At 51.7% G+C, this 15,800-nt stretch overlaps 1 protein-coding gene across 7 annotated transcripts in view; it reads left to right on the top strand.

The window, feature by feature from the left end:
* The first annotated feature begins 1,051 nt into the window (after window positions 1–1,051).
* ADAR (adenosine deaminase RNA specific) overlaps window positions 1,052–15,800 on the top strand; it is a 38,609-nt gene continuing 23,860 nt past the window's right edge. For 4 of the 7 annotated variants that reach the window (XM_045456035.1, XM_045456033.1, XM_045456031.1 and 1 more), the window contains exon 1: window positions 1,053–1,178. The gene's annotated coding sequence lies outside the window, so the exon portion shown is untranslated. Of the gene's footprint in view, window positions 1,179–1,350; window positions 1,664–14,382; window positions 14,507–15,800 lie in introns of those variants that run through there. The other 3 variants (XM_045456036.1, XM_045456037.1, XM_045456038.1) reach the window with 3 other exon arrangements.

Genomic DNA, 15,800 nt, shown 5'->3' with positions numbered 1-15,800 from the left:
GGGTAAAGATATGGCACCATCACATAAAGTCGAACGTGACACACCCAAAGCCCATCAATTCTACTCGTAGGTAAACGTACCCAAGAGAAATTTTTGTACAGAAACACAAAAGGCACTGCTCGTCACCACACTGTTGGAAATCGCAAAAACAAACAAACAACAAAAGCAAAACTAAGCAAACAGACCTAGAGATTGCATAACGTTCAGCAGCTGGAGAATGGACAATGATACACTCACATAATGGACTATTATGTGGCAGTGACAATGAATGCTGGTGTCCCCCCGGGATAAGCACGCTGAAGCCCTCGTACTGGGAAGCGCTAGCACTCGCGACTGGGATTGGGGGTGCAGGAAAGAGCCCCCACGGAGACCCCTAGGCCTTCGGCCACATCAGAAGTCTACCCCCAGAAAGGGGACCAGGCTGGCACCCCGCTTCCAGCCTTGAGAACCTGTTGTTTCTAAACCCGTGGTGGCTTGTTAAAGCAGCTTGAATGGGCCAAGACATTTAGCAACATCTTTGTGAAAAGTCCAGAACGCTAGACAAAAGTTAAAAAACGAAAGTAGTGTTATATCGCTTAATAATGAATATACACGTGAAAGTCCGTTGCAGCGATGGAAGAGTTGCTGTAAACACAAATCAGGATGGAGACGAATTCCGAGGGGCGGCAGTGGTGAAGGATGGAGACTCATCCCCACACTGAAGTCAGTGGGTCGGGCGGTGAGAGGGCGAACACCGAATGACCTTCGAAATCAAACGGGCCATCCGAAAACAAATAAATAAACGGGCCATCCGAGGACCAGCGGTTGCGGCGTCGTCGTAACCGGCCCCGTGCACTTGACCGCCACCGAAACCCCCGAGGCACCTCGTGCCGCGCCAGGCCGGGAGCGCACCCGCGGGCCGCCCCCCGCACCAGCACCCCGGCGAGCCCCCGGGAGCCCGGGACGGCGGAACCTCCGCCACCGCGACGCAGACAAAAGAGGCGACGGTCACGTGGTGCTGCCGCCCACGCCCGGCGCGCCGTGACGTCACCACTCGGCGACCGGGCCATTGATTCCCGGCGGCGGCGGCGGCGGCGGCGGCGGCGGTGGCGCGGCTACGTGGTGGGGGCGGGCGGGGAGGGTCCGCGGCCGTGGCAGGCTGTGGGGTCGGGCCGCGGCCCGGAGGATCACCGCACCGGGTAAGAGGCTGTTTCCTTCTCCGCATCCCCTTCCCGGCTGGAGCGGCTGAGGAAGGGGGCGCGGGGCGGGGGCGGGGGCGGGGGTGGAGGGTGCGTGCGTGCGCGCGTGTGCGCCCGCCCGTGCGCGCGCGCGTGTGCGCCCGGGGCGCGCGGATGCTCTGGCGCGCGTGCCGGCCGGAGCCCAGCAGCTGGGGACCGGGGGCGCCGCCGCCCTGGGCGCGAGAGCGGCTGGACGCGGGGCTCGCGGGGCTCCCGGGCCGCCTCCCCGCCCGGACTGCCTGCGCCCCGCGGCCCCCCGGCTGGCCCGCGCCGGCCCTGCGCGCCTCCCGCGGGGAAGGCGTGGGCGTCCGCCGTGGACAGCCCGCTGCGGGTCGCGGCCACCGCGCCGAGCCTCGGCCTGGCCCTGCTGCGGGAGGCCTAGTTGCGTCACCTCCCCGTCCTCCGTCCTCCATCCGCTCGGCGTGATTCTTGGGCCCCGCTAGCGGGTAAGCCTGCCGCAGGTGTTCCGTGTGATGTCAGAGTTTGGGAAACTTGCCTTTCCAGAAGGGATACCTGTCCTTGGGTTTTCCGGGCAGCGGGGGGGCAGTCTCAGCAGGCGCCTAGCCGGGAGGGCAGGGCACTGGCACACAGAGGTCCCTACGGCGGCAGCCGCCGGAGGGGGAGGCCGAGTAGGTCACGGGGAGCGTCAGATTGTGGAGCGGATGTGGGCGAAGGTGCCAACTCCATCTTTACCAAGCAAGGCTTGTCCCCCTCGCGTCGAAGCATCCGAATGTCTTTTTCTTTATTTAACAAACACTTGCGTGCTTGCTGCACGGGCCGCAGAGAGGTAAGAGTGGAAAGGGGCGTGAGCTTTGGAGTCAGGTGTGCCGTCTGCCATCTGTGCGACACTGAGTTATTTAACTTCTCCGCTCCTACTCGGGCTTATCTGCAAAACGAAGGTAATGATGTCTACTTTGCACGGTAATTGTCAGAATTCCAAGTGTCAAGCTGTTATGAGTAAGGGCACGGCACCCAGGCGCTTGAACTTGCTCCCTTGCTGAAGGTGCCCCGTTGCTTCGGCGGATTGAGAGCGGGGAACTTTTTGCTCTTTTGGATGTTGGCTATTCTGCCGGATACGATGAAGCAGACTTGGGGGGAGGGGATGTCAAAACCCACAGTCTCGCTACCAAAGACCTCATAAAATTGTAGAACTGGAAAGAGGTTAGGGCTTCACTTATTAAGTAATTATTAATTAATAATTGCTTCTTATTGAGCACTTGCTGTGTGCCCGACACTGTCCCAAGCGCTCTACATACACTAACTTCTTTCATTCGTCCGGCAACCCAGTGCAGGAAGTAAGCATATCCCCATTTTACAGATGCAGAATAGGAGTCTCAGCCACAATCCTGAGACTAGTTAATGGCAGAACTGGAACTTGAACCCAGAACCCAGGCTTCTCAGGCTGTATGGAGCTTGAGCCTTGTTATTTCTCAGTGATGAGAGAGAGAGAGAGAGAGAGCGCGCGCGCGCCCTGGCAGTGTGACCCTGTGTAGGGGGATAAGGGCGGCATAAGCAGAGCTTAGAGGGCCAGTATTTGCTGCAAGAATAATATTTCACATTGTTCAGCGATAAATTATCTTTTATTTTACATTTTACCCAGCATGGTCCAGATGTGAACCGAGAGTTGGCCTTTTCACCCAGAGAAAAAGGAAAGGCTCACGGGCACACGGTGCTGAGATCGTGGGCACACAGTAGGTATTTGGGAACTGCCTGTGGAAAGAAGAAAAAATCTTGAGGTGTTGTTATTTCTGCCAGACTGAGACCCATTGCTCAATACACAAAGGCTGCCTTAAGCCACTGTTACACAGTAACAGTATAATATGAGCATCTTTCCTATTCATGGACTTAAAGATTTGGTGGTTTTTTTTTTTTTTTTTTTTAACGTTTGTTTATTTTTGAGAGAGAGCGTGCACACGCCAGTGGGGGAGGGTCAGAGAGCAAAGGACGGAGAATCCAGATCAGGCCCTGTGCTGACAGCAGTCAGCCCGATGCAGGGCTCAAGCTCACAAACCCGGAGGTCATGACCTGAGCTGAAGTCAGACACTTAACTGACGGACCCACCCAGGTGCTCCCAAGGACCTGAAGATTTAAAGCTGTGTCTCAGACCAAGATTGGAATTCTGATCTGTGACCAACTGATGAGAGTTTTCAAATATGTGAAGAGAATCTGAGCTCTGGGCATCTGTAGTGATCTCTTGAGATATAGCAGTTTATTTTGCTTTAACATCGTAGGTTTGGACCATATTGGGTCCAGCTGCCTGAGTTAAGTTTTCTGGAGAACACCAGATGATTGTTTGGTATAGAGGTAAAGAGTTCAAGATACCAGCTTTGTCGCAATATGAAATACTTAGGAAAGACCTGTGACTAATGGGCATTAATGTGGGCAGAGTAAACTGGTTTCAAACGGTTGATGTTGTTGGTGGTTTCCGTCAGCTGTCGTTCTGGGTTCTATTTGACGATGTCTTAGGGCTGTAAAGTGGATTATACCAACTCACAGGTTTATGTTCCTCACCCATGTAGACTAACACGCCCCCCAAGTTCCTCCACCTGAGAAGCTGTTACTGCCTCTGTACCCTCCCAGGTGCCCTAAAGCACCCAGTTCACCGTCTTCATCAACCCTAATGGGAGAAACTCTACCAGGGTGTATGCTCTCATCCCCCCTGAACCCCGTCACCACCACACACAGAGGAAAGCTCTTTCCCAAAAAGAGGGTGCGGTAACCCAGTCGTAGATGGCAGAAACCCAGTGTGAACTCGAGCAAAAAAGAGCCCCTCCGCCTTTGACAATTTAACTGGAAGTCCAAGGATGAGCCTCAGGTGTGGCTGAAATAGTGTCACAGACTCTTGGCCCTGCCTTTCTCTGCTCCTTTTTTTGCTTATTGGCCTCATTTTCTGCTGTTTTCTCTGTACGCACCGGCAGCCCCAAGCTGATGACTTTGCGGTGCTCTTCTGCATTGTAAGCTGGTCACTGTGGACAAGGGGACAGGGACACCATAATTGGACAGGTGTGTCACGGGCCCACTCCTGGGATGCCAGAGTAAACCGCTTGTCCGTAACCACGTGGGATGACTGCCGCGTGTCCGTGTGCGCACACCCCTGCTCGGATCCTACTTCGAGGCCCTTCCGGAGCCTTCCGGCTGGGACACCTGCCCTGGTTTTGCTTGTTCGTCAAGTTGTTGCTGTGTGGCCCTGCTCCTGTGCCCTCTGACCTTTCCACACCCGTGCTCCCGCCACATCTGCCCTTCCCCACGCCCTCAGACGATCTGCTGTTGGGGTTCAGGTCACGATTCTCCCAGAAGCCTCCCTGGGCCTCCGTCGATGGGTTAGGCCCCCTTCTCTCTGCTTATGGATCAACACCGGAACACGGCCCTATTGTAGATTTGAGGGCCCCCGTCCTTAATTGACGTTATTTCTCTTAACACTTATAACCCATCGGTGTTGCATGGTTGTTTTGTTGCCTGTCTCTCCTCGTTAGAACATCAGCTTCATGAGAATAATGAGTGAAAGCATTTTTGTTTCATTTACTGCTGTGTTTCTAGGACCTAGGACAGTGCCTGACACGTAGCACGTGCTTGATAAGTGTTTATTAAATGCATGAATGAAAGTCTGCCCACAGGGAGAAAATGCTGGCACCGTGTTGATGAGGACTCCAGTCTGCCTGATAGATACAGTTCTCGCTGTAAATGTCTGCAGACTCCAGGACTCCGGGCCCACCCTGCAAACGCAGAGCCTCTCCCCGTGTGCCTGCACAGGCCAAGGTCGGGCCCCACGGAGAAGCCACGGGAAATTCCACCCCGTGAAATGTTTCGCTCCCCACTCAAACCTTTCTCAACAATGATACGGTGTATATGGAGGCTTTTTCCATAGTTTGAGGCTTTTCCTTAGGGTATTTATTTTTAAAACATGTATTTGAACACTTATAATGTGCCAGGCATTGTTCTAAGCCTTTTATAAATAACTCATTCTTTGATTGGGAGTTTTGGGATCAAGAGTTGTGAACTTTAACATTTTTTTCCTTTTGAATACCAAACACTCAAGAAAGGCTAAAAAATCCCAATTAGAAAATTCTAAAAGAGATGAGACCTGCAGCTCACCTCACCCTGCAGAGGCCGGCCTGTGGTGCGTGCCCCCCTGACCTTTCTGAGGTTTTACAGTCGCAGCTGTTAAGTAAATGAAGTTCTGTGTGCGTCTCTGGGCTGCAGACGTAGAGGTGCACGGGTCTCTCTCAGGGACTTACTGCGTTTCGCCCCCGTGCAGCTCTGCGTGGCCATCTGCACCTCGCCTCGTCCGGGCGCTTCTGTTCCCGGCCCCGCGCTGGCTCGGGGTGTGTGGCGGCCGGATGGGGGGCCAGTGGCGCTTCGGCCCCGGGGCTGTGCGGTGTTGGTCTTCCGCCCTGTCCCCGGGAAGGCCCACGTCTGCCCTCCATACAGAGCACATCCGTCTTTCCCGGAGAGGGGCCTTACCTTCCAGAAGCCTACCTGTGCCATGCCCACTCCCAACGAAAAAGGGAGCGGGTGCCCTTTTGTTTCTTCTTTAGCACAGAGTAGTTCTCCTAGAAATAGACGCTTGGGGTGAGGGCCGCTGTGTAACCCCACGCTCCCCTCCAGGCACCGGGCCCCGCCTGCACCTGCTGTGGCCTGCGGTGCTGGGCTCAGTCCCCACGCGCTTCCCGAAGACCGCGTGCCCAGCACCCTGCCCAGCGCCCTGTCTGCTCCGGGACCGGGCGTTTTAACGAAAACCGGAAAAGCTTTGTTACACTGAAAATTACTGTCTGGTTTTAATGTGTCTTTTCTTATGATTAAGTTTGAGCTCTTTACAGACGGTTACCATGTTTATTTCCATTTTTTTAAATTCCCAGTCAATATTTTGTCTATTCACTTAATTGCATTTAAGTTACTTTTTACAAATTAGACAAATTCCCTTGAAAAACCTGAATATGTGCTCCTTATAAAAACAACTTTATCTGCCGTGGATATTTTTCTGATTTGTTGTTTGCCGTCTAATTTTGGCTTTTTCATTAAACATACAAAACCTGCTTTTCGTTATTCTGTAGACGCATTTTGTGCTTTTTGATTTCTTCCTTTGCTTGCAAGCTTTAAAGTATTTTTTTCTCATTCTGTATTCCAGTATTTTATGTTTTGCTTTTTTTATTACTTTAAACAGCTAATACTCCGTTTTATTTTAGATTTTAACAAATATTTTATGAAAATGCTGCATCATGTTTTAAATAAAATCAGTTTGAATTAGATGGTCTATATTTTATTTTACATTACATTAGTGCATATATATTTTTCCCTTTTAAAATAATTTATCAGAATATCAAAGCTTGTTCCACAAAACTGAGACTGAAACATATATATGCATAATTCTTTTAATTTTAACGTGCTTAGCATATCCACGAGTCGCCGCACGGCGTAGCGTTTCTCTGTGGCTGTCCATGTGTAGCCAAAGGACGGGTGGAGCCCCTCCAGCCCTTACGTGCTGTTTCCCTAAGACCCTTTTTTATCAAGATACAATTACGTGCAATAGACGGCAAATATTTCCGTGAATATTGATAAATATATATGTCCGCTAGTCACCATCCAAATCGGGAAATTAAAACCTTTCTATCACCCCAGAAAGGTCCCTCACGCCACTGCCAGAAACCACTCTCCCCGGAGCCACCACTGTTGTGATGTCTGTTATCTCCATACATTAGCTGAGCTGCTGTAAAAGTTCACACAAATGGAGTTCTAGAACGTGCACTTCTGTGCGTGGTTCTTCCGGTCGGGATCAGGCGGGTCGCGCGTGTCGTTACCCTGTGTGTGAACGGACATCGGGTGTTTGTGCGTTCGTCACATGATGGACATTTGGTTTGTTTCCAGTTTGGGGCTCTTAAGAATAAAGCTCTATGGCCATTTTTTTCGTCTTTTTTTTGTTGAGGTACAAAACACATTGCTACACGAAGTGTAGCATTTTCAAGCATATGGTACAGTCGTCTTAGGTACATTCGCCAACCGTCCAGAACCTTTTCTCTTGCAAATCCGAAACTCTGTCTCCATTAGGTGGCAACTCCCCCTTCCTGCTCTTGCGGGGGTCTCTGTTAGCCTTCTTACATGGCGTCTTTTTGTGGCCGCTTCTTTGTATCTTCCTGGTTAAGTAAGTGCCTGGGAGTATAGTTGCTGGGTGTCGGTGGTGGGACGCTTAGCCTTAGAAGGAGCGGCCAAACAGTTTCCACGGTGGTGGCACCGGTTCGTGTTCCCGCCAGCAGCGTATGAGAGTTCTAGTTGCTCCGTAGCCTCCCCAGGTTCAGATACTGTTCAGGTGTTTTTTTTGTTTTTTTTGTTTTTTTGTTTTTTAATTTTTTTTTCAATGTTTATTTATTTTTGGGACAGAGAGAGACAGAGCATGAACGGGGGGGGGGGGGGGCAGAGAGAGAGGGAGACACAGAATCGGAAACAGGCTCCAGGCTCTGAGCCATCAGCCCAGAGCCCGACGCGGGGCTCGAACTCACGGACCGCGAGATCGTGACCTGGCTGAAGTCGGACGCTTAACCGACTGCGCCACCCAGGCGCCCCTAGGTGTTTTTATTTGAGCTGTTCTGGTAGCTGCGAGGTGGAGTCTTACACTGTTTCCACTACTACACTTTGAGCTGCTTTTTTTAATGTTTATTTTTGAGAGGGAGAGAGACAGTGCGAGCAGGGGAGGGGCAGAGAGGGAGGGGACCGTGAGATCATGACCTGAGCTGAAGTCCAGAGCCAATCATTTAACCGACTGAGCCCCCGGCGCCCCTAGGCTTCGCACATCCTAAGGGCAAGTTTTATGCCGTTTGTATTTGTTTTCCTATTCTTACTGGACCCCCCCCCCATTTGAGGGGTGGTAATGCTTTATAACAGGAAACTTGAAAATTGCGGAAAACTATTAAATTGAATAAAATCACTGGTAACTACGCCTGACAGACATCCGTACGTGTTGGCGTGCTTCACACAGCGCCATGTGGCTTATCCCGCACACAGGCCGGTGCTGGGGTTGCTTGATTGAGCAGCTCGGCCCTGTCCCGGCCTCCACTCTGCCACCGCAGGACATCACCTGTTGGCAGCAGGAATCCTTTGTCACAGGAAGCCCTGACAGCTTTTTGTGTTTTCTTGGCCAGAATTGTCACACGTATCACTGGCGGGAGAAACGGAATCGCCAAGAGGAGGTTATTAGATGCCCCACAATCCTTCCTCCGGGTCTGGGGAGGAAGCCTGGCCTTCTCAGAGGAAGGTGGGCAGAATCGGGCTGCCTCAGAAAGGAAGCCTTTCTTGTGGGGTTGGTCGGTACCTGCCACTTGGGCGCGTTGTTTTCCAAAAGCTGAAGTTGTTCTGTGTTTACGGCTTTGTGTTCTGTTCACTTGTTATGATTCAAACATTTCCCGTGGTGTTAACTCTGTAAATACCACTCTTATGTGTCATGTAACTAATTCATAGCTCTTCCAGAATTTATGTGACCATGTGTTCAACTTTGGACTTGACGGCTGTTTTCAGTTTTTCCCTATCGTAAACAATGCTGTCGCAAACGTAAGTTTTCATACTAGATTTCGGGTTTTCGTCCTCAAGATGGATCTTTATTATTACGTTCAGTAATAATAACTATGTAGTCCTAGGATTACATTGTCATTAGTGGTAATGGCTGTTGGCTGTTAGCTGAAGTCACGGACATACTTGAGACCTCTGACGCCCAGTGTCCAATTACTTTCATACAACACTTGGACCCGTCGTCTAAGTAGCTGTTTCTCCCCCTCCCTTCTTGGTCTTCTCCCTTCCACCTCTTCCTTTCATCCAGTCATTAACGCATACTCCTCTGACAGGTAATTTGTCGCGTACCTTCTATCACCAAAGCACCGTGCTGGGTCACGGCTGTAAGACTTTTACTGTTCAGGAGAGACGGACGTAACGCGTGATCAGATAGCCTGCAAATGCTTAGCTGCAGCTAGTGCTAAAGACCGTGAAGAAAGCTTCCTAGGGTCATGGGTACTATAAATTTTATATGCCTTCTGCTCCCAGCACAGGGACAAGACGAGGAGAAAACAGTGTGTGACTGCAAGAGTGCTCTGTGGCTGTTGGACAGACAGAGCGGAAGGTGCCTTTTGTGAAGTCTGCTTAGGGGACGTTTAGCCAGGAAGCGGGGCATGCTGCAGACCTTGTCGTGACCTTGGGCCTTTATCCAAAGAGCAGTGGGTAGCCATAAAGGGTTTAAAGGACGGAGATGGCGGTGACCTACTCATATTTGAGAACATTTTGGGTAGGGCCAGCATGGGTTCCTAGAGTCCAAGATGAGACTGTGAAGGCAGACGTAGAGTCCCCAGCTACCACTGGGTAGTCTTACTTTTTTTGACCGATTTATTACATTTTCGTGCCTTCAGTTGTTAGTGCGATTGTTTCCCCGAATGTTTGACAGGCATTTATACTTCTTGTTTGTGTGTGCGAATTGCCTTTTTATCAACTGTACTATTGGTAAAAGTACAACGTGGGGATGGCTTAAGGCCAAGGCCACCTGCTGTGAGCCAGAGTGCTGGCTCTGGGACTTCCAGCAACCTCCGTGGCTTTGGTCTGCCTCAGTTTCCTCTTCTGCAACATGGGGACCGTGATTGTGTGCCTCTCGGGTGATGGGGGCTGAAGGGTAGGCCGGTGTGCCGGCTGCAGAGCAGAGCTCACCACTGTGTGTGAGTGTCTGACACGCACACGCGCACACAGCTCTGGGTCCCACGTGTGTTGTAACGGGTTCCCTCTCTGCTTTCATGTTTTTATTAATATATTTTTAAACGGATTCTTAAACACTGTCCTGTATTTTGAACCACAAAACTTTATCTGCAGTGAACAGATGTCTTCCATTGCTGTGAAACAAGTCAGACATTCTGACTTAGTTTTTTAGAGTACTTTACCAATAGCCTTTTAATCCATTTGTAATCTATTTTGGCTTATTACTGTAAGACAAGGCTCCAAATACGTTTCCCCCCCAGAAGCCGATGAGTTGGCCGAGCTCCCTGTGCTGACCTACCCTTCCTCCCTCCCTGCTGCTTTGGCTCCCTGTCACATGTCAGACCAGTATACACGCTTCAGGGAACGTGGTCCTGCCCTGTCAGCCTGGAGCTCCATCCCTGTGTCGTACCAGACTGCTGTGAACTGAGACAGTGTAAGTCATCATCTGTCAGATACTCAGTCCCTTCTGCCCTGACCCCATTAGAACTTACAGCGACCAGTTACTTACTTTGGCTCAGTTCGTAAATTGTCCCGCCATCTCATTTGCGGTTGGCGTATCCTTGTACTTAAGAATACACTCCTCAGCAGAGCTGTATACTTTTCCACATGTAGGCTTTCACATTTCTTAAGATTATTCCTAGATGTTTATTTTTTTAATGGTTTAGTTGCTGTTAAGAGTACAGTATTTTTACCCTACACATAAGAAAGAAGTTGTGTTTTGTATATTTTTCTTATATCCAGCCATATTCTTTGACTGCCCATTGGTTCTAAGAATTTTCCATTCTGGGGTCAACTGCAGTTCTGATATTATCTGCAAATAATCAGTTTTTTCTTTACTTTTAGCGTATCTTTTTTTCTGCTTTAGGATATGCTAGAATTTCCGAAACAATGTTAAGTACCATATTTTTTTCATTCTAAGACTTTTGAGCATAAAGCATGCTACTGATTCAATAATAGCCCTGGGGGGCTATCATATGAAATATATACACACCTTGTAATCACATCACACTATCAGAAATGTTAGAGGTGCATCTCAGAATTGAATAAGATAACAGTAGTGGTGGACATCCTTTATTCCTCATTTTATTGGGAATGCCTAACCCATTTTAAATATGATATCGGCTGTTGATTTGTGCTGGACAGTGTCTGTAATATTTTTTCAAATAAAACAAAAGGTTCTAATTCTCCCAGACAGTAATGGGAAAGGGGTACTGTTTGGTTTAAGTAAAACATGGAAATTGTGGCTGTGCACATGTCGTCTCTGACAGCCGGTCTGTTTCAGCTTTCTCCTCTGATAGCCTCAGATGGCAGGAACCCCTGGACCGAGCAAGGTCTGTGCTAGTTTCGCACTCAGAGCTCCCTGTTTGCCCCGACCATCAGGATGGTGTGTCAGCTTCCTAGAGCTGTAGTACAAATTGCAATAAATTTGGTGACTCAAGAGAAAATTCTCAAAGGTCCGGAGGCCAGAAATCTGAAATCCGCATCACTGGGCCAACATCGGGGTGTCGCAGAGCCGTGCTCCCTCCAGGGGCTCTAGGTGAGCATCCCCTTCCAGTGCCGGGTGGCCGCCTGCATCGCTTGGCCTGTGGCCACGTCACTCCTGTCTTCGAGGCCACCTTCTTCAAACGTCGCCTCTCTGTCTTCACACACCTATACACAGAGCTGGTGTGTGTAGTCGGGAACGCTTGTGAACTCGTCGGTGCTGAAGGAAGGCTTTTAAAGGTATGTGTTACTCGTTCCCTCTGGAAAGAACACTGCAGATGCCTGGAGATGGCTCCGCTTTCGTTCACAGAAAGTCCGTCCACCGGAAGTGCGCCAAGAGCCCCTCCACCTCGGCCCCTTCCGCCGTCCCCAGTCTCCAGCTGTACGGCAACCGAGACGCGGGCCGAGTACACTCCTTCTAAGACTATTATGAAGACAGAATTACAAGCTGGTCAGTGCAGACTAGAGCGCGGAAAGAAAAACGACGTCAGCATGTCGGTTCGGTAGTAAATGGGTCGTGCCGGGAAGCGGCCAGTTGGCACGTGGCTGTGCAGCAACCGGCTGTTGGTGAAACCCGCCCGCTCACCCGGGACACAGCGCGGACTGAGGGGCAGAGGCCGCCTTCGAGCCCGCCCAGCACAGGACTGCGCTTGTCCCCTCTGCCTCCTACGAGCCTTGGAGATAGGGACATGGCCCTTGCCAGGAGCTGGGGCTGAGCCCATCCACCCACGGGCCGGGTCCTAGGGAGGATGAGAAGGCGAGAGAGAGTGGGAGGGCCCCCCTTTGGACCCTGGCTCAGAGGAGCCCAAATGGGGGCTGGTCGCCGAAGCTCTCCGCGGGCCGGCGCCACACCGGAAGTGGGCCGTGTGCTGTGTGCCAGGCCGGCCGCCGTAGGAGGGGCAGGTTCGGGGGCGGGGCTTGACGCATCGAGTCACGAGAGGGCCGTCGCGTGGGGTTTTAGAAGACTAAATGCGCACGCACAGGTTAAACTTTCACGTGAGGGGCGCCTGGTGTCTCAGTTGGTTAAGGGTTCACTTCAGCTCCGGTCATGATCTCACAGTTCGTGGGTTTGAGCCCCGCGTCGGGCTCTGTGCTGATGGCTCCGAGCCTGGAGCCCGATTCGGATTCTGTGTCTCCCTCTGTCTCTGCCCCTCCCCCACTTGTGCGCGCGCGTGCTCTCTCTCTCAAAAATAAATATTTAAAAATTCTTTTTAAAAAAAGGACACTTGGGGGGCCTGGGTGGCTCAGTCGGTTAAGTGTCCGACTTTGGCTCAGGTCATGATCTCACGGTCCCTGAGTTCAAGCCCCACGTCGGGCTCTGTGCTGATGGCTCGGCTCGGAGCCTGGAGCCTGCTTCGGATTCTGTGTCCCCCTCTCTGCCCCTCTTCCGCTCACGCTCTGTCTCTCTCAAAAATGAAATAAACATTAAGTAAATAAACTTTCATGTGAAATAGTAGCACAGCCTGTTAGCCATTACCATTAGTATGGTTTTGCTATTCTTCCTAATATTATATCTTTGACATATGATAATGCTTGCTATCACAATGCCTGGTGCCTATAGATAGTTGATAAATAGCACTTTTCGCTCCTCTACTGGCTGACTTTGGGTCCAGGCGCCTGCCTGCTGCTGAGGGAGACCTCACGGTCTCCTGGGGCTCCTGAGGCAGCCCTTTTGCTCTGCTGTGATTTCAAAAGCCAGTGTAGTGATTAACATCAGAACAGGCGTTAGGGTGAACCGGCTGAGGGGCACTGGTCGGCAGGGCCGGCAGGTCACCGGTCTGTCTGCAGAAAGCTGGTGGGGTTGATGTGGGAAGGCCCTGAGGGTGTTGAAAGTTACGTTGGTGTGGTGCAATAAAAAACCCAGTGATAAAGGACCGAAAGGGAAACAGCAACCAAAAAGGGCAATAAACGTGGGCTTAATGGGCTTATTATGTGTTTCCTAGGGGTTAAGGTAAGAAAAGGAGTTTATTTATGTGCATATCCTGTTCTGAAAAGATGCCCTAATAGTTAAAAATAGCTTAGTAATTTGTTCCTTTTTTTTGATAGCGTGTTGCAAGTTAAGTAGCTTGCGTTCACAGGCAGTACCTGCCTCTTGCCGGGACTATGCGAGCAAATACGGAAGGAGTTTGCAGACATCTGCCTTACAGAAGGGAGAGAGGATTCGATGTAGCCCCTGTGCACAGCCCTGTCTGCCTGTAGGACATCAGGGACTAGGAGGACTTGTAAATATACACCCTGTAGCAGCCAGGTTATACACAACAAGCCAAATTAATTGTTACGAAGCCAGACCACCATTCATAATTAAAAAGCAAAGATAGCAGAGATTGGAAACTAAAAGCCACTCTGCAGCCCAGGTGACAACGGATCCTCCCCGGGGCTTGGGGGAAGCCAGGCCCCTGAAGGCAGGTGCAGCCAGTGCTCTGCAGCCATGACGCGCAAGGCCAACTTTGAGAACACCGAGCGAGGAGCGAGGGGCTCTGTACCTCGTCTTAGCGGGTAGCTCTCCGCCGGTGGCTGGTCGTAGCTGGTAACGCTGGATGGTATGTAGTCAGGACGACTTGCATCTGGGGTCATTTCTCAGCCGGGCACCTGTGTGCTCGCGGTGCCACTGTGCACAGAGGAAACATGGGGAGGGGAGGCACTGGTGAATTAAGGGTAGACCAGTGGGGGTGGGGGGAAGCATTTGGACTGTTTGCTCTTTGGTATTTTCTGCAGCGTTCTGCAAGTGACATGTTACTTTTGGTTAGTTTTTAGAAAGTGTTTCATCCAATGTGTGGAGTCCCCACGATAGCACAGCGCACAGATGGCCGGCAGCGTCACTGCCCTGTGGGAGCCAAGCACCCGGGGCCGTGAGATGCTTGCGAGGAAGGGAGCTGCCGGGACGGTGACGAGCAGTTGGCACTGTTTCCGGGAGAGAGCTGACGCTCTGTTGGGGAGTGAAGCCTTCTGCTTCAGCACCGCCTCCCATGTGAGGTTAAAGGGACGGAAGAGGCACCTTCCCTGTAGCTGTGACTGAGGCTTTTCCGGAACATTCTGGTAGAAGGGTCAAAGGCCATGGGATTGTTTAGCCCGAAGGCAGGAAAACAGAGGTAAGACCTCACGCATTTTACTTAAATGGAAAATAGAACATAGGGAGACGGGCTGGGGTCAGGTACGGAGAGTTTCTCGTTTTTAACCTTTTACCATTGTGAAGTGTAGCACATCCACGCAGAAATGTACATAAAGCCCAAGTATGTGACTTCATGAACTGCGGCCCAGCACCCAGTCGGAACACCCTTCTTCCTCCCTGAAGGTAACCCCGTCCTGGCTTCTGTGAGGTGCCCGCTGTAGTTTTGCCTGGTTTGGGACGTGATGTAAGCGGACAGGTAGTGTGTCTTTGCTCAGTGTCCTGTTTAGAGGATGACCCACTGTGCTGCGTGTGGTTCCAGCTCTGTGGTGGTTGACGCCGTGGAACGTTCCGTCGCCAGTATGTGCCGCCATCTATCCGTTGTACTTTTCCTGGACGTTTGGGCTGTTTCCGGGCTGTCTGTTCCCAGTGAGGCCACTCTGTGTACGTGCGTCCAGGTGTAGAAGTGGGACTGCGCACTTGTAGAGCGTGTATATTCCCGCCTGCCCCGCGTATCGTGAACTGGTTTCCGGTAGGGAGTGGGAGCTGCTGCCCACGTGGTCGAGCGGCCGGTCTGGGGGTGGGCAGTAACCCCGTGGCCTTCCCGTGCATTTCCCCAATGTGAGGACGTCGAGCCCGGTTTCATAGGTTTGCTGATCTTTCCAGCTTCATCGAGTTCCTGTGCTACATTCTACCCATCGATTGTTCTTTCCACGCAGTGGTTTATGGGTCAGTCACTAAGTGCGGAATGTCAGGGGGCACGGCACTGTGATCCTTGTGGGGAGTGCTGGTCCTCCCCAGCAGACTGTTGGCTAAGGGCACCTGCCCTTCCCTGGCGCGTGGGAGGCGCGTGGGAGGCGCGTGGGAAGCTGCGTTCAAGGACCCAGGCAGGCATTTTCAGAGCACAGAGAAAGTGCTCTGCAGGGTAAGCGCCGAGTAACGGAGAAGCACAAAATGAGGGGCTGCAGAGGTACCCACTCCCCAACCCAGAGCTGGGTGAGGCTTCCTGGGGAGAGGATATTTGAGGCAGCCCCTGCCAGCCTTTGGTCAGAAACAGCGCCACAGGTACATTCTAAGCCTCGGAGGACACGCACAGACGCACAGGAGGGGGAGCCCAGCCCACTGCCCATGGGGAGTTGGAGGTTGGGTGCTCCAGGGAGACCGGAGGGAAAGGGCACCAGCCGGGCATCCTGACCTCACACACAGGCCGTGGGGACGAAATGGCGATGAAACAGGAAATCAGTTTCTCACTGGGGAGGAATGTGGACTGCTGACCA

Source organism: Leopardus geoffroyi, chromosome C3, assembly GCF_018350155.1.
Source record: "Leopardus geoffroyi isolate Oge1 chromosome C3, O.geoffroyi_Oge1_pat1.0, whole genome shotgun sequence".
In the NCBI taxonomy this organism is placed as follows: Eukaryota; Metazoa; Chordata; class Mammalia; order Carnivora; family Felidae; genus Leopardus; species Leopardus geoffroyi.
The sequence above is the reverse complement of the archived record's forward strand: the minus strand, read 5'-3'. Positions and strand labels throughout refer to the sequence as shown.